Source organism: Amblyraja radiata, chromosome 1, assembly GCF_010909765.2.
Source record: "Amblyraja radiata isolate CabotCenter1 chromosome 1, sAmbRad1.1.pri, whole genome shotgun sequence".
NCBI lineage: Eukaryota > Metazoa > Chordata > Chondrichthyes > Rajiformes > Rajidae > Amblyraja > Amblyraja radiata.
Window position 1 is genome coordinate 189799506 of NC_045956.1, and position 23993 is coordinate 189823498.

A 23993-nucleotide genomic window follows, 5' to 3' on the forward strand; every position below is an offset into this window, starting at 1 on the left:
CAGGAAACAAAGGGTAGGAATTAACGGGTCCCTTTCAGAATGGCAGGCTGTGATTAGTGGTGTACCGCAAGGCTCGGTGGTGGGACCGCAGCTATTTACAATATATATTAATGATTTAGACGAAGGGATTAAAAGTAACATTAGCAAATTTGCAGATGACACAAAGTTGGGTGGCAGTGTGAACTGTGAGGAGAATGCTATGAGGATGCAGGGTGGCTTGGACAGGTTGGGTGAGTGGACAGATGCATGGCAGATGCAATTTATTGTGGATAAATGTGAGGTTATCTACTTTGGTGGCAAAAACAGGAAGGCCAATTATTATCTAAATGGTGTCAAGTTGGGAAAAGAGGAAGTATAACAGGATCTGAGGGTTCTTGTTCATCAGTCACTGAAATAAGCATGCAGGTACAGCAGGCAGTGAAGAAAGCGAATGGCATGTTGGCCTTCATAACAAGAGGAGTTGAGTATAGTTTTGAATCTGGGTTTTAGGATGGACAGTGACTTTAAATTAGATCGCCAAATAGGCGCGGTGGTTAAGTCCAGCTTCTTTCACTTAAGGAAGCTGGCAAAGGTGAAACCCATTCTCGAGCGGCAGCATTTTGAGACAGTAATCCATGCCTTTATTACATCTAGGCTGGATTACTGTAACGCACTCTATTTTGGAGTTGCTCGTTCTTAACTTTAGAGAGCTCGGAAAAATGCTGAAAAGCAGGATCTCCAGGGTTGTTATCTCCGGTTTGCTTCCAGTTCCTCGTGCTGGCGAGAGCAGGAACAGGGAGATACGGGACCTGAACGTGTGGCTGAGGAACTGGTGCACGGGGCAGGGATTTAGATTCTTAGATCACTGGGATCGGTTTTGGGGTAAGGGGGAACTGTACAAAAGGGACGGATTGCATCTTAACAGGTGTGGGACCAGCATTCTGGCAGGCAGGTTTGCCACTGCTACACGGGTGGTTTTAAACTGAATAAGGGGGATGGGGTGTCGAATGGGATAGTGGAGGATGGAGTTAAAGGGAAAGGGTTTCTTAAATGTGTGAGCGTAGAGACAGAGGGGTGTAAAATGAGGGTAGAAGCAATAGGTAGCAAGGTGAAAAGTAAAATTGGCAGGCAGACAAAACCAGGGCAAAAATCAAAAAGGGCCACTTTTCAACATAATTGTACATGGGGTAAGAGTGTTGTAAAAACAAGCCTGAAGGCTTTGTGTCTCAGTGCAAGGAGCATTCGTAATAAGGTGGATGAGTTGAATGTGCAGATAGCTATTAATGACTATGATATTGTTGGGATCACGGAGACATGGCTCCAGGATGACCAAGGCTGGGAGCTGAACATCCAGGGATATTCAATATTCAGGAGGGATAGAGAGAAAGGAAAAGGAGGTGGGGTAGCGTTGCTGATTAGAGAGGAGATTAACGCAATGGAAAGGAAGGACATTAGTTTGGAGGATGTGGAATCGGTATGGGTAGAGCTGCGAAACACTAAGGGGCAGAAAACGCTGGTGGGTGTTGTGTACAGGCCACCTAACAGTAGTAGTGAAGTTGGAGATGGTATCAAACAGGAAATTAGAAATGCATGCGACAAAGGCAAAACCGTTATAATGGGTGACTTCAATCTACATATAGATTGGGTGAATCAAATTGGCAGGGGTGCTGAGGAAGAGGATTTCTTGGAATGTATGCGGGATAGTTTTCTAAACCAACATGTAGAGGAACCAACGAGAGAGCAGGCTATTCTAGAATGGGTATTGAGTAATGAGGAAGGGTTAGTTAGCCGTCTTGTTGTGCGTGGCCCCTTGGGCAAGAGTGACCATAATATGGTTGAGTTCTTCATTAGGATGGAGAGTGACATAATTAATTCAGAAACAAGGGTTCTGAACTTGTTCTGAACTTAAAGAAAGGTAACTTTGAGGGTATGAGACATGAATTGGGGCAAGATGGCGGCGCGACCGGAGTTTGCAGCGACCTCTCCCAGTGAAAGTTCAGTGTTTTCGCGGTTTTTTGGAACGAGTGGTGTGTATGAAGAGTGTGTGTCGGAGGAGAGTGTGTATGTGCGTAAGTACGAGCGGCAGGTACTTTTAAAAATCGGCAACAAGGCTTCTTGTTGCAACATTACCTTGCGGAGCGTCCCGGTGGAGCTGAGACTTCTGCGTCGCGCAGGCCCACGGAGGCGCGCAGGCCCATGGAGAACCGCGGCTGCACCCGCACCTGGAACAACGCTGGTGGGAAAACAACGCAAGCGGTGTAGCAGGGGGCAGAAGCGGGGGAAGCGCGCAGGAGCCTACGCTAGGCTAAACGCGAACCCTCACAAACCGGCAGTGCCTACAGTCATGTTGGCAAATGTCCGCTCCCTCGACAACAAGATGGACTACCTCAGAGCGTGGAGAGCCTCCCAACGAAGCGTGAAGAACTGCTGTGTCTACGTCCTAACGGAGACCTGGCTGAATCAAAACATCACAGACGCTGCGATCCAGTTGGAGGGACTTATGCTATACAGAGCTGATAGAGTAGCTTCGCTAGCTGGTAAGGCAAGAGGAGGGGGATTGGATGTGTATGTGAACAGATCATGGTGCCAGGATGCTGTGGTGATTTCCACTTACTGCTCACCCCATGTAGAGTTAATGACTGTGAAATGCTGACCCTTCTACTTACCCAGGGAGCTAACGGCAGTCTTCATAACGGCCGTCTATGTACCACCGAGCGCGGACGTGAAGAATGCTATGACAGAGCTCTACAACAACATCAGTGAGCAGCAGAGGGAACATCCAGATGCTTTCTTCATGGCAGCTGGGGATTTCAACCAGGCAAGTCTTACATCTGTTCTGCCTAAATTCTACCAGCATGTGAACATTGCAACCAGGGGAAAGAACAAACTAGACCTGGTGTACACCAACATTAAAGATGCATATAAAGCAGCCCCCCTCCCCCATATCGGCAACTCTGACCACCTAGCGGTTATGCTCACACCTGCATACAGACCCAGGGTGAAACAGGACAGGCCAACGGTCAAAGATGTCAGAACATGGCCACAGGGAGCTACCGCAACACTACAAGACTGTTTCGAAACCACACAGTGGGCCATTTTCAGAGAGGCAGCAACAGATGACAGTGGCATCAACCTCCAAGAATACACAGAATCCGTCATCGGATACATCAATAAATGCATTGATGATGTAACGGTGGTCAAAACCGTCAGGAGGCATGCCAATCAGAAACCTTGGCTAACTGAGGAAGTGTGTTCCCTACTGAGAATCCGGAATGCTGCATTCAAATCTGGGAACAACGCAGCATACAAACTGGCAAGGAGTAACCTATCCCGGGGGATCAGGGAAGCGAAGAGGCTGTATGGGCAAAAACTTAATAGCCACTTCGAAAATGACAAAGACACACGTCGCTTGTGGCAGGGATTTCATACCATCACTGACTACAAGCCCCCCCCCGCTGCGGATATGCCAAAACGACCCCTCTCTACCAGATGAACTGAACGAGTTCTACGCACGGTTTGAGGTTAAAAACAGCACCCAGACACGTGCACTACTGCCATCTCCCAGTGACCAGTCGCTTAGGCTGTCCGCAGCCAGAGTTAAAAAGGCCTTTGCCAGCATCAATCCACGCAAAGCTGCAGGGCCGGACAACATTCCTGGATGCGTTTTAAGAGACTGCGCCGAGCAACTGAAAGATGTCTTCACAGACATTTTTAACATCTCACTCAGCCAGGCAGTAGTGCCCAACTGTCTTAAGAGTGCCACCATCGTCCCTGTCCCGAAGAAACCAAACCCAGCCTGCCATAATGACTTTCGACCAGTGGCTCTAACACCCATAGCAATGAAGTGTTTTGAGCGACTGGTTATGCAGCACATCAAAAATAGTCTACCTGTCGACCTAGACCCACTGCAGTTCGCCTACAGAGCCAACCGATCCACAGAGGACGCAGTCTCAACAACACTGAACCTCGTACTGTCACACCTTGATCGGAAAAATACCTATGCCAGGATCCTCTTCATAGACTTCAGCTCTGCGTTTAACACAATCATTCTGCAGCAGCTGGTGAAGAAGTTGGAGCTATTGGGGGTTGATGCTGGCACATGTAACTGGGTCCTGAACTTTCTATCACAACGGCAGCAGACAGTCAGGGTGGGCAGTAGGACATCAAAAACCATAGCCGTGAGCACTGGCTCGCCCCAAGGCTGTGTCCTAAGCCCCCTGCTGTTTAGTCTGCTTACACACGACTGTACTGCTAGACTCAATAACAACTTCATCAACAAGTTCGCTGATGACACAACAGTGGTGGGTCTCATCAGTGACAATGATGAGTCGGCGTACAGGATGGAGGTGGAGCTGCTCACAGGATGGTGCAAATCCCACAACCTCATTCTCAACGTGGGAAAAACTAAGGAGATGGTGGTTGACTTCAGGAGGGCGGGAAAACAACACCATACACCTCTGTACATCGATGGAGCTGATGTGGAAAGGGTCAGCAGCGTGAAGTTCCTAGGACTCCACCTGTCAGATGACCTGATGTCCACAACCAACACCACAGCACTGGTCAAGAGAGCCCAGCAGCGACTACACCCTCTCCGAAGACTACGTAAAGCAGGTCTCCCCACTACACGTCTACGAACTTTTTATAGGGGGACAAGCGAGAGCACATTAACCAACGGCATCATTTCCTGGTTCGGGAGCTGCAAGGCGTACGAACGGCACCAACTTGACAGGATTGTGAAGACCGCCAGCAGGATTATTGGTGCTCCACTCCCTTTCTTGCTGAACATATACAGGAAGAGATGTATCAACAGAGCCATCTCCATCATCAAAGACCCCTACCACCCATCGCATCACATATTCTCCATCTTGCCATCTGGGAAGAGGTACAGGAGCATTAGCTGCAAAACCAGCAGGATGCTCCTCAGCCTCTTCCCGCAGGCTATAAGACTGTTAAACGGACTTTGCCCCCTGCCAAAGTATCGCGCACCAACCACCAACCTGGATAGAGCCACTGTCGTGCCGCTGCCGATCGGAACGCCTGTTGATGTTTAGTTGAGAGTAGTGTTAAACTTGTTCATGATATATGTATTTTTATTTCTATTTATTTTTTACTGCACACTGAATGGACACTGGTTTGAGTAACGTTTTTTTGTTTCCTCTGGGTATGTGAGTACTCAGGAAAATAACAATAAAGATATACAATACAATACAATACAATTGGCCAAGATAGACTGGCAATTGATTCTTAAAAGGTTGACGGTGGATATGCAATTGAAGGCATTGATGAACTGCATGGATGAACTACAACAATTGTTCATCCCAGTTTGGCAAACGAATAAATCGGGAAAGGTAGTGCATCCGTGGATAACAAGGGAAATCGGGGATAGTATCAAAACAAAAGATGAAGCATACAAATTAGCCAGAAAAAGCAGCCTACCAGAGGACTGGGAGAAGAGTCCACCAGAGGAGGACAAAGGGCTTAATTAGGAAAGGGAAAATGGATTATGAGAGACAACTGGCAGGGAACATAAAAACTGACTGCAAAAGTTTTTATAGATATATGAAGAGAAAAAAAATAGTTAAAACAAATGTAGGTCCCTTGCAGGCCGAAACAGGTAAATTGATCATGGGGAACAAGGACATAGCAGACCAATTGAATAACTACTTTGGTTCTGTCTTCACTAAGGAAGACATAAATAATCTGCATGAAATACCGGGGGGTCAAATGAGATGAAGGAACTGAGTGAAATCCAGGTTAGCCGGAAAGTAGTGTTAGGTAAATTGAATGGATTAAAGGCCGATAAATCCCCAGGGCCAGATAGGCTGCATCCCAGTGTACTTAAGGAAGTAGCCCCAGAAATAGTGGATGCATTAGTGATAATTTTTTCAAAACTTTTTACATTCTGGAATAGTTCCTGAGGATTGGAGGGTAGCTAATGTAACCCCACTTTTTAAAAAGGGAGGGAGAGAGAAAACGGGGAATTACAGACCAGTTATTCTAACATCGGTAGTGGGTAAACAGCTAGTCAATTAAAGATGGGATAGCAGCACATTTGGAAAGTGGTGAAATCATTGGACAAAGTCAGCATGGATTTATGAAAGATAAATCATGTCTGACAAATCTTATAGAATTTTTCGAGGATGTAGCTAGTAGAGTGGATAAGGAAGAACCAGTGGATGTGTTGTATCTGGACTTTCAAAAGGCTTTTGACAAGGCCCCACATAAGAGATTAGTATACAAACTTAAAGCACACGGCATTGGGGGTTCAGTATTGATGTGGATAGAGAACTGGCTGGCAGATAGGAAGCAAACCCGAAGTGCAATGGGATAGCCTCGTCCTGGGAGAACCTTTTTTAATTTCAAAATAGACTTTATTCAATTGATAAATATATACAAATCATGAACCATAATTGTTGATCACAGAGCTCCCCCTGTGAACCTTATGGAAGAAGAAACGTGAGCACGTCTCATCCTGCTCCACATGGCGGACCCTGGAACTGGCTGGCAGACAGGAAGCAAAGAGTAGGAGTAAACGGGTCCTTTTCAGAATGGCAGGACGTGACTAGTGGGGTACCGCAAGGCTCAGTGCTGGGGCCCCAGCTAATTACAATATATATTAATGATTTGTACGAGGGAATTGAATGCAACATCTCCAGGTTTGCGGATGACACGAAGCTGGGGGGCAGTGTTAGCTGTGAGGAGGATGCTAGGAGGCTGCAAGGTGACTTGGATAAGATGGGTGAGTGGGCAAATGCATGGCAGATGCAGTATAATGTGGATAAATGTGAGGTTATCCACTTTGGTGGCAAAAACAGGAAAGTAGACTATTATCTGAATGGTGGACGATTAGGAAAAGGGGAGATGCAACGAGACCTGGGTGTCATGGTACACCAGTCATTGAAAGTAGGCATGCAGGTGCAGCAGGCAGTGAAGAAAGCGAATAGGAGCAGGTAGGTTCTACTGCAGTTGTACAGGGTATTGGTGAGACCACACCTGGACTATTGCGTACAGTTTTGGCCTCCTAATCTGAGGAAGGACATTCTTGCCATAGAGGGAGTACAGAGAAGGTTCACCAGACTGATTCCTGGGATGTCAGGACTTTCATATGAAGAAAGACTGGATAGACTCGGCTTGTACTCACTAGAATTTAGAAGATTAAGGGGGGATCTTATAGAAACTTACAAAATTCTTAAGGGGTTGGACACGCTAGATGCAGGAAGATTGTTCCCGATGTTGGGGAGGTCCAGAACAAGGGGTCACAGTTTAAGGATAAGGGGGAAATCTTTTGGGACCAAGATGAGAAAAACATTTTTCACACAGAGTGGTGAATCTTTGGAATTCTCTACCACTGAAGGTAGTTGAGGCTAGTTCATTGGCTATATTTAAGAGGAAGTTAGATGTGGCCCTTGTGGCTAAAGGGTTCAGGGGGTATGGAGAGAAGGCTGGTACAGGATACTGAGTTGGATGATCAGCCATGATCATATTGAATGGCGGTGCAGGCTCAAAGGGCCGAATGGCCTACTCCACCTATTTTCTATGTTTCTATGTCTGGCAGGTGGGTTGCGGGGGGGGGGGGGATGGGGTGTAAGAGCTGCATTTTCACCCAGTTCCGCCTTCAGACTGTCTGTATCCAGGTGAAGAGCTGAGGGTGAGAAAAGGCTAGGAGACCTGGATCAATTAAATGACCTCCGACTGCACGCTGTCTGGCAGGTACCATTGTTGGCTCAGGAAGGTGTGATCTCAGGAGACAAACAATGTGAACAACTGTGGAATTGGTAAAACTAGAAAGAAGGGTGGGTGGAGGGGGTTGAGGGGGAAGTGTAAGTAGAGAGTGGTAGCGGTGTGGAATGAGCTTACAGTGGAAGTGGTGGAGGCAGGTTCGTTGGTATCATTTAAAAATAAATTGGATAGGCATATGGATGAGAAGGGAATGGAGGGTTATGGTATGAGTGCAGGCAGGTGGGAATAAGGGGAAAAAGTTGTTCGGCACGGACTTGTAGGGCCGAGATGGCCTGTTTCCGTGCTGTAATTGTTATATGGTTATGTATGTATGTATGTATCGCCTCCGAGAATGTCGGACGGAATTTTGTAAATATCATGTATTGTATATATTTGTTTCTCCAATAAAGTCTATTTTGAAATTAAAAAACTCTAAAAGTATGTGCATAGCAATCTGTGGTGTGAGTTTGTGGAATGGTCTGGAACAGGAGATAAAACTTAGCACAAACATAATTCAGTTTAAAAAGATGTACAAAAACACTTTTTAAAAAGGCTATTGGGATGAGGATAGGTGATTGTGAGTGGAATATTTGTTATACTGATTGTATTGGGAAGGGTGATTATAGGGTGATGGGTTGCATATATGACTAAGATACTGTATGGTATATGAGGGTTTTTTTCTCTTCTTTTTTATTTTTTTCTCTCTTTTTGTATGGCTTTGTAAATATTTGTTTAGTGTATAAATGTAAATAATTTGGTGTACATATAGCTGCTGGTGTACATATGGTGTACATATAGCTGCTAAATTTGTATAAGATAATTATAAGCAGTTGAATAAGGGGTGGGAATTAATAAGCTTTGGCTTCTTCCTGCTCCTTTTCGGACGCATACGATTTCATTTATTTATAGATATTGTTTATGACATTTTATAAATATTCCTATTTTGTTTTTTGTATGCTGTTTCACACTTGCTTTTTATTATTTTATTCTGTTCAAAATAAAGAATTAAATGAAAAAATATATATATATTGCACAATATTTGTTACTTATTGAGTATGTGCACATGAGTATATACAATGAACTTTTTTTCTTCTCCCGTTATGTACTATGTTTACATATTCAGTTGTGCTGCAGCAAGTAAGAATGTAATTGTCCTATCTGGGACATAAGACAATAAAACACACTTGACTTGACTCATTTTGAGATAAATTAGAGAATTTAATGTTCGCTGTCCCTGACCAGCAAAGTTACTCCAGCATTTTGTATAAGTAGGAACTGCAGATGCTGGAAAATTGAAGGTAGACAAAAATGCTGGAGAAACATAGCAGGTGAGGCAGCATCTATGGAGCGAAGGGTCTCGCCCCGAAACGTCGCATAGTCCTTCCCTCGTCTGACAACCAGCTAAATTGTTACTCCAGCATTTGTATCTAACTTCGTTGAATGAAACGCTGGCGGTGGAGCAGACTGCCACCCAGAGGCGATGCTCAATAACTGCAAGTCAGCGGCAATTCGGCAAAGGCTGCTTCCTTTTAAGGTAGAAATGCAAATGAAGCGAGCATCAGGGAAAAGTGGGAAAATGTGAAAAAGATCAGAGGCAAAACGACAAATGAAAGGCGAAAATATGACCTTTTTTCTGTTTTCGGCAATCAAGTGCAATACAAGATGTTAAAACTTTGGCTCGTACTGACTTGCAAGAGTAATGGTAGAGGTTGGTTGGGAGAGAGCGACGATATTCTAGCATACTTACCTGGCAGGGGAGACACCATGATCACCAAGGTGGTTCTCCCAGGACGAGGCTATCCCATTGCACTTCGGGTGTGCTGACGCCTGCGATGTCCCCAAATGCGGGATACTCGACTGCAAAATTTGTGGTAGTGGGGGACTGCGTTCGCGCTCTCCCCTGATTTACAAATGAAAAATAGAGTTACTGTGCACCAAAGCTACTAGAGGAGCAAGATAGACCACTCCTACGAAATCCAATGGACTGACTTGTGGCACGTAATGGTACTTCCGCCACTTTAGGAATAAGACTCCGTTATGCCTCTCGCAGTTTAATCCACATCAGTCCATTGGATTTTGCAGGAATTTATCTTGGTCTATTTTAGACCATTATGATCTTTGTTTATAATAAATAAGGTGCTTTAAAAAAATAAAAGGGTAACTGCTTATTCGGTTGTTCAGCACGGACTTGTAGGGCCGAGATGGCCTGTTTCCGTGCTGTAATTGTTATATGGTTATATATGGTTATAAAATGAGCGACAATGCGCAATGAAAGGTCTCTGGACCATATGTATTCTATGATCTTTGGTTTAATCAGTGTTGTGGGAGAACGGTGTGTGTGTGTGCTTCTGTGTGTGAATGGCAAGATAGAAATAATAGATTTCAAAGATCCTCATGGATCAGAAGCAACTTTGATTTAAAGCAACTCATGATGTACATGAGCCGTTCTCATGATGTGCATAAGCCATAAAGGCAAATATATTTGCCTATATTTATATATTATAACCCCGTAGATATCTATATTACTAAAAGTCTGATCTTGACCGCTTTTGGCCCACTGTTCTGCGATTTCCGAGAAAACGCCACCACCTACGGCCGTCATTTTTGGCCACCTCGCTCAGAGCCACCCTCCGCTTTCCGGGACCGGAGGATTTTTCTCATCGATGAAAAATCAGAGAGATATTAATGTTTTTTTTTTAAATTCCCATTCTCTCTGCTGCCCCCGCTTTCATTTCACTGCACATCTCGTATGTGTATGTGACGAATAAACTTGACTTGACTTGACTTGACTTGGCGGCAGGGGGGAGGGACCATAAAACCCGGAAGTGCAATCCCTCAGTCTCTGCCAGACCCAGGAAGCGAGATGGTCACGGCTCTCTGAGCTGCGAATAACACTGAACGCATGTCACTCCATGGTGAGTCCCCTCGATGCGGCTGTAAGGTGGCTACCGCCCAATTGTTTACCTCACCATTTTAACAAGTTTGTGTTCACAAAATGAATTTAGATTGTCAGGTGGCTGCAACCCAATTGTTTGCCTCGCCTTGGCTTTTAAAATCGTTGCAACAGTTGGCAATTGTTTGCCTCGCCTTTTTAACAAGTTTGTGTTCACAAAATGAATATTGGTTGTCGGATGGCTGGTGCCCAATTGCTTGCCTCGCCTTTTAAAAAAGTTTGTGTTCACAAAATGAATTTTGGTTGTCGCGTGGCTGCTGCCCAATTGTTTGCCTCGTCTTTTTAACAAGTTTGTGTTCACAAAATGAATTTTGGTTGTCGGGTGGCTGCTGCCCAATTGTTTGCCTTGCCTTTTAAAAAAATTTGTGTTCACAAAATGAATGTTGGTTGTTGGGTGGCTGGTGCCCAATTGCTTGCCTCGCCTTTTAAAAAAGTTTGTGTTCACAAAATAAATTTTGGTTGTCGGGTGGCTGTAACCAATTTGTTATTACCTTCAAGTATCTGACGGGATGGCAAACGTTGATGGAAGACTTCCGAGAGAAGGGGAATGAAGCTCCGCTGTTGTTGCTGAAAGTGCAGCCGCTCTTCACCCTCCCCAACCAGAAGGAAAGGATGATCACGGTGCACATGTTCAACCCACATGTGCCCGTAGTGGATGTCCTCACCTTGCTGTCTCTTCCACTTCCTCAACCCTCGGGCTGTCTCCTCCCATCCCTCATCCTTCGGGCTCCTCCTCCTTTTTCCTTTCTTCTCCCCGCCCCACCCCCCATCAGTCTGAAGAAGGGTTCCGGCCCTAAACGTTGCCTATTTCCTTTGCTCCATAGATGCTGCTGCATCCGCTGAGTTTCTCCAGCATTTTTGTGTACCTGTGATGCTGTCCCTCCTCTTCTTTTTAAAGAGGTTTTCCCGAGTATAGGGCAGTCGGTTCTTGCCATTATAAACAGTAGCTTGTGTTCTGGGGTTGTCCCCATAAATTTTAAACATGCGGTAGTGCAACCACTACTTAAAAAACCAGGCCTGGATCAAACTGATCTGTCCAATTTTAGGCCGATCTCCAAGTTGCCTTTTATCTCCAAGATCATGGAGAAGGTAGTTTATGCGCAGCTGAAACTCTTCCTGGATGAGCACAATATTCGGGAGGTTTTCCAGTCTGGATTCAAGGCTATGCATAGCACAGAGTCGGCTCTGCTAAGGGTCTTCAACGACATCCTCCTGGCAAACGACTCAGGTAATTATGTGGTTCTTGTCTTGCTGGACCTATCTGCCGCCTTCGATACAGTGGACCATGGAATTTTAATTTCCAGACTACAGCACCAAGTGGGCATTTGTGGCAGTGCCCTGGGATGGTTCAGGTCCTATCTGGCAGACAGAACCATGCGGGTAAGCCTTGCTGACTTTGAATCCTCCTCCACTCCCTTGGTATATGGGGTTCCACAGGGCTCAATTTTAGGGCCCCTGCTCTTCTCCTTATACCTACTTCCTCTGGGCTCAATTTTAAGAAGGCATGGCATCTCCTTTCACTTTTATGCGGATGATAGCCAGTTATATATGCCACTCAGGAAAGAGGAAGACTATTCTCTAAAATCACTTCTGTCTTGTCTTGAGGACATTAAGTCCTGGATGGCCTTAAACTTTCTGGGACTTAATGAAGAGAAGACAGAGGTGATTTTGTTTGGCCCCAATGGCTGCCGTGAACCCCACTTTGTTGACTTGGGTCCACTGGCAATGTCTGTAAAGCCAACCGTCTTGAACCTGGGTTTTAGGATGGACGGTGATTTTAAACTAGACAAACAAATAGGCGCGGTGGTTAAGTCCAGCTTCTTTCACCTAAGGAAGCTGGCAAAGGTGAAGCCCATTCTCGAGCGGGAGCATTTTGAAACAGTAATCCATGCCTTTATTACATCTAGGCTGGATTACTGTAACGCACTCTACTCTGGAGTCGCACGAGCTTCATTGGCTCGTCTCCAGCTTGTTCAAAATGCTGCCGCTCGCCTTTTGACTGGAACTCGAAAGAGGGAGCACATTACGCCAATTTTGGCCTCCCTACACTGGCTCCCAGTGCACTTTCGAGTTCATTTCAAAATTCTTTTATTTGTTTTTAAATCATTGAATGGGCTCGCCCCGCCTTACCTCTCTGAGCTGCTCCACCTATATGCTCCTGCCCGGTGCCTCAGGTCAGCTGATCAGCTGCTCCTTGAGGTACCAAGGTCTAAGCGGAAGCTCAGAGGGGATAGAGCCTTTTCTGTTGCTGCTCCGGCACTCTGGAACACCTTGCCGTTGCACATCAGACAGGCCCCCTCACTGTCCATCTTCAAATCCTCCCTAAAAACATATTTTTATTCTTTGGCTTTCGACACTGGCTGAGGCATTGCTCCTGTTTTTAGTGCTTTTAATGTCTTTTAATTTTTAGTGTGTTTTTTATAGTCCTTCGTTGTACGGTTTTTAATGGTTTTTAATTGTTTGTAATAGCTTTTTGTTCATGATTTCTCATGTACAGCACTTTGTGGCAACTGTAGTTGTTTAAAGTGCTTTATAAATAAAGTTATTATTATTATATATTATACCTATAATAGATTTCAAAGTTCCTCATGGATCAGAAGCAACTTTGATTTAAAGCAACTCATGATGTACATGAGCCTTTCTCATGATGTACATAAGCTATTTGTTTCTCCAATAAAGTCTATTTTGAAATTAAAAAACTCTAAAAGTATGTGCATAGCAATCTGTGGTGTGAGTTTGTGGAATGGTCTGGAACAGGAGATAAAACTTAACACAAACATAATTCAGTTTAAAAAGATGTACAAAAACACTTTGTAAAAAGGATATTGTGATGAGGATAGGTGATTGTGAGTGGAATATTTGTTATACTGATTGTATTGGGAAGGGTGATTATAGGGTGATGGGTTGTATATATGACTAAGATACTATGGTATATGAGGGTTTTTTCTCTTCTTTTTTATTTTTTTCTCTCTTTTTGTATGGCTTTGTAAATATTTGTTTAGTGTATAAATGTAAATAATTTGGTGTACATATAGCTGCTGGTGTACATATGGTGTACATATAGCTGCTAAATTTGTATAAGATAATTATAAGCAGTTGAATAAGGGGTGGGAATTAATAAGCTTTGGCTTCTTCCTGCTCCTTTTCGGACGCATACGATTTCATTTATTTATAGATATTGTTTATGACATTTTATAAATATTCCTATTTTGTTTTTTGTATGCTGTTTCACACTTGCTTTTTATTATTTTATTCTGTTCAAAATAAAGAATTAAATGAAAAAATATATATATATTGCACAATATTTGTTACTTATTGAGTATGTGCACATGAGTATATACAATGAACTTTTTTTCTTCTCCCGTTATGTACTATGTTTACATATTCAGTTGTGCTGCAGCAAGTAAGAATGTAATTGTCCTATCTGGGACATAAGACAATAAAACACACTTGACTTGACTCATTTTGAGATAAATTAGAGAATTTAATGTTCGCTGTCCCTGACCAGCAAAGTTACTCCAGCATTTTGTATAAGTAGGAACTGCAGATGCTGGAAAATTGAAGGTAGACAAAAATGCTGGAGAAACATAGCAGGTGAGGCAGCATCTATGGAGCGAAGGGTCTCGCCCCGAAACGTCGCATAGTCCTTCCCTCGTCTGACAACCAGCTAAATTGTTACTCCAGCATTTGTATCTAACTTCGTTGAATGAAACGCTGGCGGTGGAGCAGACTGCCACCCAGAGGCGATGCTCAATAACTGCAAGTCAGCGGCAATTCGGCAAAGGCTGCTTCCTTTTAAGGTAGAAATGCAAATGAAGCGAGCATCAGGGAAAAGTGGGAAAATGTGAAAAAGATCAGAGGCAAAACGACAAATGAAAGGCGAAAATATGACCTTTTTTCTGTTTTCGGCAATCAAGTGCAATACAAGATGTTAAAACTTTGGCTCGTACTGACTTGCAAGAGTAATGGTAGAGGTTGGTTGGGAGAGAGCGACGATATTCTAGCATACTTACCTGGCAGGGGAGACACCATGATCACCAAGGTGGTTCTCCCAGGACGAGGCTATCCCATTGCACTTCGGGTGTGCTGACGCCTGCGATGTCCCCAAATGCGGGATACTCGACTGCAAAATTTGTGGTAGTGGGGGACTGCGTTCGCGCTCTCCCCTGATTTACAAATGAAAAATAGAGTTACTGTGCACCAAAGCTACTAGAGGAGCAAGATAGACCACTCCTACGAAATCCAATGGACTGACTTGTGGCACGTAATGGTACTTCCGCCACTTTAGGAATAAGACTCCGTTATGCCTCTCGCAGTTTAATCCACATCAGTCCATTGGATTTTGCAGGAATTTATCTTGGTCTATTTTAGACCATTATGATCTTTGTTTATAATAAATAAGGTGCTTTAAAAAAATAAAAGGGTAACTGCTTATTCGGTTGTTCAGCACGGACTTGTAGGGCCGAGATGGCCTGTTTCCGTGCTGTAATTGTTATATGGTTATATATGGTTATAAAATGAGCGACAATGCGCAATGAAAGGTCTCTGGACCATATGTATTCTATGATCTTTGGTTTAATCAGTGTTGTGGGAGAACGGTGTGTGTGTGTGCTTCTGTGTGTGAATGGCAAGATAGAGATAATAGATTTCAAAGATCCTCATGGATCAGAAGCAACTTTGATTTAAAGCAACTCATGATGTACATGAGCCGTTCTCATGATGTGCATAAGCCATAAAGGCAAATATATTTGCCTATATTTATATATTATAACCCCGTAGATATCTATATTACTAAAAGTCTGATCTTGACCGCTTTTGGCCCACTGTTCTGCGATTTCCGAGAAAACGCCACCACCTACGGCCGTCATTTTTGGCCACCTCGCTCAGAGCCACCCTCCGCTTTCCGGGACCGGAGGATTTTTCTCATCGATGAAAAATCAGAGAGATATTAATGTTTTTTTTTTTTAATTCCCATTCTCTCTGCTGCCCCCGCTTTCATTTCACTGCACATCTCGTATGTGTATGTGACGAATAAACTTGACTTGACTTGACTTGGCGGCAGGGGGGAGGGACCATAAAACCCGGAAGTGCAATCCCTCAGTCTCTGCCAGACCCAGGAAGCGAGATGGTCACGGCTCTCTGAGCTGCGAATAACACTGAACGCATGTCACTCCATGGTGAGTCCCCTCGATGCGGCTGTAAGGTGGCTACCGCCCAATTGTTTACCTCACCATTTTAACAAGTTTGTGTTCACAAAATGAATTTAGATTGTCAGGTGGCTGCAACCCAATTGTTTGCCTCGCCTTGGCTTTTAAAATCGTTGCAACAGTTGGCAATTGTTTGCCTCGCCTTTTTAACAAGTTTGTGTTCACAAAATGAATATTGGTTGTCGGATGGCTGGTGCCCAATTGCTTGCCTCGCCTTTTAAAAAAGTTTGTGTTCACAAAATGAATTTTGGTTGTCGCGTGGCTGCTGCCCAATTGTTTGCCTCGTCTTTTTAACAAGTTTGTGTTCACAAAATGAATTTTGGTTGTCGGGTGGCTGCTGCCCAATTGTTTGCCTTGCCTTTTAAAAAAATTTGTGTTCACAAAATGAATGTTGGTTGTTGGGTGGCTGGTGCCCAATTGCTTGCCTCGCCTTTTAAAAAAGTTTGTGTTCACAAAATAAATTTTGGTTGTCGGGTGGCTGTAACCAATTTGTTATTACCTTCAAGTATCTGACGGGATGGCAAACGTTGATGGAAGACTTCCGAGAGAAGGGGAATGAAGCTCCGCTGTTGTTGCTGAAAGTGCAGCCGCTCTTCACCCTCCCCAACCAGAAGGAAAGGATGATCACGGTGCACATGTTCAACCCACATGTGCCCGTAGTGGATGTCCTCACCTTGCTGTCTCTTCCACTTCCTCAACCCTCGGGCTGTCTCCTCCCATCCCTCATCCTTTGGGCTCCTCCTCCTTTTTCCTTTCTTCTCCCCGCCCCACCCCCCATCAGTCTGAAGAAGGGTTCCGGCCCTAAACGTTGCCTATTTCCTTTGCTCCATAGATGCTGCTGCATCCGCTGAGTTTCTCCAGCATTTTTGTGTACCTGTGATGCTGTCCCTCCTCTTCTTTTTAAAGAGGTTTTCCCGAGTATAGGGCAGTCGGTTCTTGCCATTATAAACAGTAGCTTGTGTTCTGGGGTTGTCCCCATAAATTTTAAACATGCGGTAGTGCAACCACTACTTAAAAAACCAGGCCTGGATCAAACTGATCTGTCCAATTTTAGGCCGATCTCCAAGTTGCCTTTTATCTCCAAGATCATGGAGAAGGTAGTTTATGCGCAGCTGAAACTCTTCCTGGATGAGCACAATATTCGGGAGGTTTTCCAGTCTGGATTCAAGGCTATGCATAGCACAGAGTCGGCTCTGCTAAGGGTCTTCAACGACATCCTCCTGGCAAACGACTCAGGTAATTATGTGGTTCTTGTCTTGCTGGACCTATCTGCCGCCTTCGATACAGTGGACCATGGAATTTTAATTTCCAGACTACAGCACCAAGTGGGCATTTGTGGCAGTGCCCTGGGATGGTTCAGGTCCTATCTGGCAGACAGAACCATGCGGGTAAGCCTTGCTGACTTTGAATCCTCCTCCACTCCCTTGGTATATGGGGTTCCACAGGGCTCAATTTTAGGGCCCCTGCTCTTCTCCTTATACCTACTTCCTCTGGGCTCAATTTTAAGAAGGCATGGCATCTCCTTTCACTTTTATGCGGATGATAGCCAGTTATATATGCCACTCAGGAAAGAGGAAGACTATTCTCTAAAATCACTTCTGTCTTGTCTTGAGGACATTAAGTCCTGGATGGCCTTAAACTTTCTGGGACTTAATGAAGAGAAGACAGAGGTGATTTTGTTTGGCCCCAATGGCTGCCGTGAACCCCACTTTGTTGACTTGGGTCCACTGGCAATGTCTGTAAAGCCAACCGTCTTGAACCTGGGTTTTAGGATGGACGGTGATTTTAAACTAGACAAACAAATAGGCGCGGTGGTTAAGTCCAGCTTCTTTCACCTAAGGAAGCTGGCAAAGGTGAAGCCCATTCTCGAGCGGGAGCATTTTGAAACAGTAATCCATGCCTTTATTACATCTAGGCTGGATTACTGTAACGCACTCTACTCTGGAGTCGCACGAGCTTCATTGGCTCGTCTCCAGCTTGTTCAAAATGCTGCCGCTCGCCTTTTGACTGGAACTCGAAAGAGGGAGCACATTACGCCAATTTTGGCCTCCCTACACTGGCTCCCAGTGCACTTTCGAGTTCATTTCAAAATTCTTTTATTTGTTTTTAAATCATTGAATGGGCTCGCCCCGCCTTACCTCTCTGAGCTGCTCCACCTATATGCTCCTGCCCGGTACCTCAGGTCAGCTGATCAGCTGCTCCTTGAGGTACCAAGGTCTAAGCGGAAGCTCAGAGGGGATAGAGCCTTTTCTGTTGCTGCTCCGGCACTCTGGAACACCTTGCCGTTGCACATCAGACAGGCCCCCTCACTGTCCATCTTCAAATCCTCCCTAAAAACATATTTTTATTCTTTGGCTTTCGACACTGGCTGAGGCATTGCTCCTGTTTTTAGTGCTTTTAATGTCTTTTAATTTTTAGTGTGTTTTTTATAGTCCTTCGTTGTACGGTTTTTAATGGTTTTTAATTGTTTGTAATAGCTTTTTGTTCATGATTTCTCATGTACAGCACTTTGTGGCAACTGTAGTTGTTTAAAGTGCTTTATAAATAAAGTTATTATTATTATATATTATACCTATAATAGATTTCAAAGTTCCTCATGGATCAGAAGCAACTTTGATTTAAAGCAACTCATGATGTACATGAGCCTTTCTCATGATGTACATAAGCCATTTGTTTCTCCAATAAAGTCTATTTTGAAATTAAAAAACTCTAAAAGTATGTGCATAGCAATCTGTGGTGTGAGTTTGTGGAATGGTCTGGAACAGGAGATAAAACTTAGCACAAACATAATTCAGTTTAAAAAGATGTACAAAAACACTTTGTAAAAAGGATATTGTGATGAGGATAGGTGATTGTGAGTGGAATATTTGTTATACTGATTGTATTGGGAAGGGTGATTATAGGGTGATGGGTTGTATATATGACTAAGATACTATGGTATATGAGGGTTTTTTCTCTTCTTTTTTATTTTTTTCTCTCTTTTTGTATGGCTTTGTAAATATTTGTTTAGTGTATAAATGTAAATAATTTGGTGTACATATAGCTGCTGGTGTACATATGGTGTACATATAGCTGCTAAATTTGTATAAGATAATTATAAGCAGTTGAATAAGGGGTGGGAATTAATAAGCTTTGGCTTCTTCCTGCTCCTTTTCGGACGCATACGATTTCATTTATTTATAGATATTGTTTATGACATTTTATAAATATTCCTATTTTGTTTTTTGTATGCTGTTTCACACTTGCTTTTTATTATTTTATTCTGTTCAAAATAAAGAATTAAATGAAAAAATATATATATATTGCACAATATTTGTTACTTATTGAGTATGTGCGCATGAGTATATACAATGAACTTTTTTTCTTCTCCCGTTATGTACTATGTTTACATATTCAGTTGTGCTGCAGCAAGTAAGAATGTAATTGTCCTATCTGGGACATAAGACAATAAAACACACTTGACTTGACTCATTTTGAGATAAATTAGAGAATTTAATGTTCGCTGTCCCTGACCAGCAAAGTTACTCCAGCATTTTGTATAAGTAGGAACTGCAGATGCTGGAAAATTGAAGGTAGACAAAAATGCTGGAGAAACATAGCAGGTGAGGCAGCATCTATGGAGCGAAGGGTCTCGCCCCGAAACGTCGCATAGTCCTTCCCTCGTCTGACAACCAGCTAAATTGTTACTCCAGCATTTGTATCTAACTTCGTTGAATGAAACGCTGGCGGTGGAGCAGACTGCCACCCAGAGGCGATGCTCAATAACTGCAAGTCAGCGGCAATTCGGCAAAGGCTGCTTCCTTTTAAGGTAGAAATGCAAATGAAGCGAGCATCAGGGAAAAGTGGGAAAATGTGAAAAAGATCAGAGGCAAAACGACAAATGAAAGGCGAAAATATGACCTTTTTTCTGTTTTCGGCAATCAAGTGCAATACAAGATGTTAAAACTTTGGCTCGTACTGACTTGCAAGAGTAATGGTAGAGGTTGGTTGGGAGAGAGCGACGATATTCTAGCATACTTACCTGGCAGGGGAGACACCATGATCACCAAGGTGGTTCTCCCAGGACGAGGCTATCCCATTGCACTTCGGGTGTGCTGACGCCTGCGATGTCCCCAAATGCGGGATACTCGACTGCAAAATTTGTGGTAGTGGGGGACTGCGTTCGCGCTCTCCCCTGATTTACAAATGAAAAATAGAGTTACTGTGCACCAAAGCTACTAGAGGAGCAAGATAGACCACTCCTACGAAATCCAATGGACTGACTTGTGGCACGTAATGGTACTTCCGCCACTTTAGGAATAAGACTCCGTTATGCCTCTCGCAGTTTAATCCACATCAGTCCATTGGATTTTGCAGGAATTTATCTTGGTCTATCTTAGACCATTATGATCTTTGTTTATAATAAATAAGGTGCTTTAAAAAAATAAAAGGGTAACTGCTTATTCGGTTGTTCAGCACGGACTTGTAGGGCCGAGATGGCCTGTTTCCGTGCTGTAATTGTTATATGGTTATATATGGTTATAAAATGAGCGACAATGCGCAATGAAAGGTCTCTGGACCATATGTATTCTATGATCTTTGGTTTAATCAGTGTTGTGGGAGAACGGTGTGTGTGTTTCTGTGTGTGAATGGCAAGAGAGAGAGATAATAGATTTCAAAGATCCTCATGGATCAGAAGCAACTTTGATTTAAATCAACTCATGATGTACATGAGCCGTTCTCATGATGTGCATAAGCCATAAAGGCAAATATATTTGCCTATATTTATATATTATAACCCCGTAGATATCTATATTACTAAAAGTCTGATCTTGACCGCTTTTGGCCCACTGTGCTGTGATTTCCGAGAAAACGCCACCACCTACGGCCGTCATTTTTGGCCACCTCGCTCAGAGCCACCCTCCGCTTTCCGGGACCGGAGGATTTTTCTCATCGATGAAAAATCAGAGAGATATTAATGTTTTTTAAAAAATTCCCATTCTCTCTGCTGCCCCCGCTTTCATTTCACTGCACATCTCGTATGTGTATGTGACGAATAAACTTGAGTTGACTTGGCGGCAGGGGGGAGGGACCATAAAACCCGGAAGTGCAATCCCTCAGTCTCTGCCAGACCCAGGAAGCGAGATGGTCACGGCTCTCTGAGCTGCGAATAACACTGAACGCATGTCTACTCCATGGTGAGTCCCCTCGATGCGGCTGTAAGGTGGCTACCGCCCAATTGTTTGCCTCGCCTTTTTAACAAGTTTGTGTTCACAAAATGAATTTTGATTGTCGGGTGGCGGCTGCCCAATTGTTTGTCTCGCCTTTTTAACAAGTTTGTGTTCACAAAATAAATTCTGGGTGTTGGGTGGCTGCTGCCCAATTATTTGCCTCTCCTTTTTAATAACTTTGTGTTCACAAAATGAAATTTGGCTGTCGTGTGGCAACTGCCCAATTGTTTGCCTAGCCTTTTTAACAAGTTTCTGTTCACAAAATGAATTTTGGTTGTCGGGTGGCTGCTGTCCAATTGTTTGCCTCACCTTTTTAACAAGTTTGTGTTCACAAACTGAATTTAGATTGTCAGGTGGCTGCAACCCAATTGTTTGCCTCGCCTTGGCTTTTAAAATCGTTGCAACAGTTGGCAATTGTTTGCCTCGCCTTTTTAACAAGTTTGTGTTCACAAAATGAATATTGGTTGTCGGATGGCTGGTGCCCAATTGTTTGCCTCGCCTTTTAAAAAAGTTTGTGTTCACAAAATGAATTTTGGTTGTCGGGTGGCTGCTGCCCAATTGTTTGCCTCGTCTTTTTAACAAGTTTGTGTTCACAAAATGAATTTTGGTTGTCGGGTGGCTGCTGCCCAATTGTTTGCGTTGGTTGTTGGGTGGCTGGTGCCCAATTGCTTGCCTCGCCTTTTTAAAAAGTTTGTGTTCACAAAATGAATTTTGGTTGTCGGGTGGCTGTAACCAATTTGTTATTACCTTCAAGTATCTGACGGGATGGCAAACGTTGATGGAAGACTTCCGAGAGAAGGGGAATGAAGCTCCGCTGTTGTTGCTGAAAGTGCAGCCGCTCTTCACCCTCCCCAACCAGAAGGAAAGGATGATCACGGTGCACATGTTCAACCCACATGTGCCCGTAGTGGATGTCCTCACCTTCCTTGCTCGCTACGTCGAAGGAACAGGGAGCTGCGTGGACGTGAAGGACCTGCATGGGATTTGGACGAGCAAGTGGCAAGTGAAGGTAAAGCTGAGGGTGGACAAGGACGGAGCAATCCTCCACCCTCCTTCGGTTTTCGCAATTGGAGAAAACCCGAGGAAATATGAGCTACGGGGAGCAACCCAGGCTGTGCAGGAAATGCAACAAGCCTGGGCATGTGATGGCCCAATGCACTGCAGTTGTCTGCAAGAACTGCAAGACGGAGGGCCATGAGACAAAGAACTGTCAGGCCAGCAAGAACTGCAACCTGTGTGGGGAGGCAGGCCACCTTTACAGGCCTTGCCCTAAAAGAGCCTACACCTATGCACAGGCGACAAGAGGGGCTGCTGCCAGCACCCCCCACCACTGCCAAGACCCCAGCAGAAAGGGGGAACAGTGATGAGGACTGCCCAACCACCTGGAGCCCCCAAGCGCCAGAAGGAGACCCCCAGCACCTTGCCCAGGAGGGAGAGTTGATGGAGGAGGGGAAACAGCAGGAGAAATGGACGATGGTGACGTATAGGAAACACCAGAGGGTTCAGCCCAAAGAGCAGAGGCCGGAAGGGGCTGGTAAGTCCAGAAATAACTCCAAAAAAAGATCTCTCTCCCTGACAGAAGGCAGCAACCTCTCCTCGTCGGAGAATAAGGCGACCGTGAAGTCCCAACGAAGGAGGCAAAGGAAGAAAACCGGGGAGGAAAAGAGAAAGGCCACGCCGATCATCCCCAAGACCCAGGAGACCGAGAGCAGAGCAGTGGCCGAGGGGCTCCAGCCCCAGGATACGGGAGCATTGCAGCGGCTGATGGTGCCCAGCTCCGGGATACCTGGAGCATCGCAGCGGCCGATGGTGCCGAGCTCAGGGATACCGGGAGTATTGTAGCGGCCGATGGGCCCCAGCTCCGGGCAACCGGGAGCAGTGAATCTGCCACTGTACCCCAGCAACAGGAGACGGAGGAAGCGGCGCACCCAGAAGGGAGTAGAACGAGCAGACCCCCCCCCAAAGACATCTTGGGTTACGCCACAGGAAACCCACCCTGTTGAGGATGCCGGGTACCTGAGCCCAGGAAAGCTGAAGCAATTCACTGAAGCGGTGGGCATGAGGAGACACTGAAGACAATGGCCCACTGCAGACTGCAGGAGTACGTGCTGAGGGACTCACTGAAGCTCGGTGCAGCCAACGCCAAGGCTCGGTGGGGGAAGGCCACAGTCTAGGGTCCTTCCGCTGCTGGGCATGGGGGGCACGGTTTGGTGGAGACACCCCTCGAAATAAGGGAAGGTATCCCATGCCAGGGGGCCACATGTGTGGCACGGGTGGGGGACAGTTTCGTGGAATTTGAAAAATGTATAAACTGTATTGAACAATTTGTATAGCCTCCGAAAATGTCTGATGAATTTTTTGCACGGTTCATGCATTGTATATATTTATTACTTGGGCAGGGGCCACATGAGTGGCACGGGTGGGGGACAGTTTTGTGGAACTGGAAAAATGTATAAACTGTATTGCACAATTTGTGTAGCCTCTGAAAATGGCGGATGAATTTTTCGCACGGTTCATGCATTGTATATATTTATTACTTGAATAAAGTCTATTTTGAAATTTAAAAAAAAAAAAAGTTCTCCCAGGACGAGGCTATCCCATTGCACTTCGGGTGTGCTGACGCCTGCGATGTCCCCAAATGCGGGATACTCAACTGCAAAATTTGTGGTAGTGGGGGACTGCGTTCGCGCTCTCCCCTGATTAAAAAATTAAAAATAGAGTTACTGTGCACCAAAGATACTAGAGGAGCAAGATAGACCACTCCTACGAAATCCAACGGACTGACGTGTGGCACGTAATGGAACTTCCGCCACTTTAGGAATAAGACTCCGTTATTCCTTTCGCAGTTTAATCCACATCAGTCCATTGGATTTTACAGGATTTTATCTTCGTCTAACTTAGCCTTCTATGATAGACCATTATGAT

General features: G+C 44.6%; 4 non-coding genes across 4 annotated transcripts; all 4 read left to right on the top strand.

Annotated features, from left to right (window-relative positions):
• Positions 1-9437: 9437 nt before the first annotated feature.
• LOC116983152 lies at positions 9438-9601 on the top strand. Its single transcript, XR_004414626.1, has one exon. It is a non-coding gene; the product is annotated as a U1 spliceosomal RNA (small nuclear RNA).
• A 5055-nt stretch (positions 9602-14656) lies between these two features.
• On the top strand, positions 14657-14820 carry LOC116983208. The gene has a single exon (XR_004414646.1). It is a non-coding gene; the product is annotated as a U1 spliceosomal RNA (small nuclear RNA).
• Positions 14821-19871: 5051 nt separating this feature from the next.
• LOC116983259 lies at positions 19872-20035 on the top strand. The gene has a single exon (XR_004414659.1). It is a non-coding gene; the product is annotated as a U1 spliceosomal RNA (small nuclear RNA).
• A 3566-nt stretch (positions 20036-23601) lies between these two features.
• Positions 23602-23767, top strand: LOC116983776. Its single transcript, XR_004414811.1, has one exon. It is a non-coding gene; the product is annotated as a U1 spliceosomal RNA (small nuclear RNA).
• Positions 23768-23993: the final 226 nt, after the last annotated feature.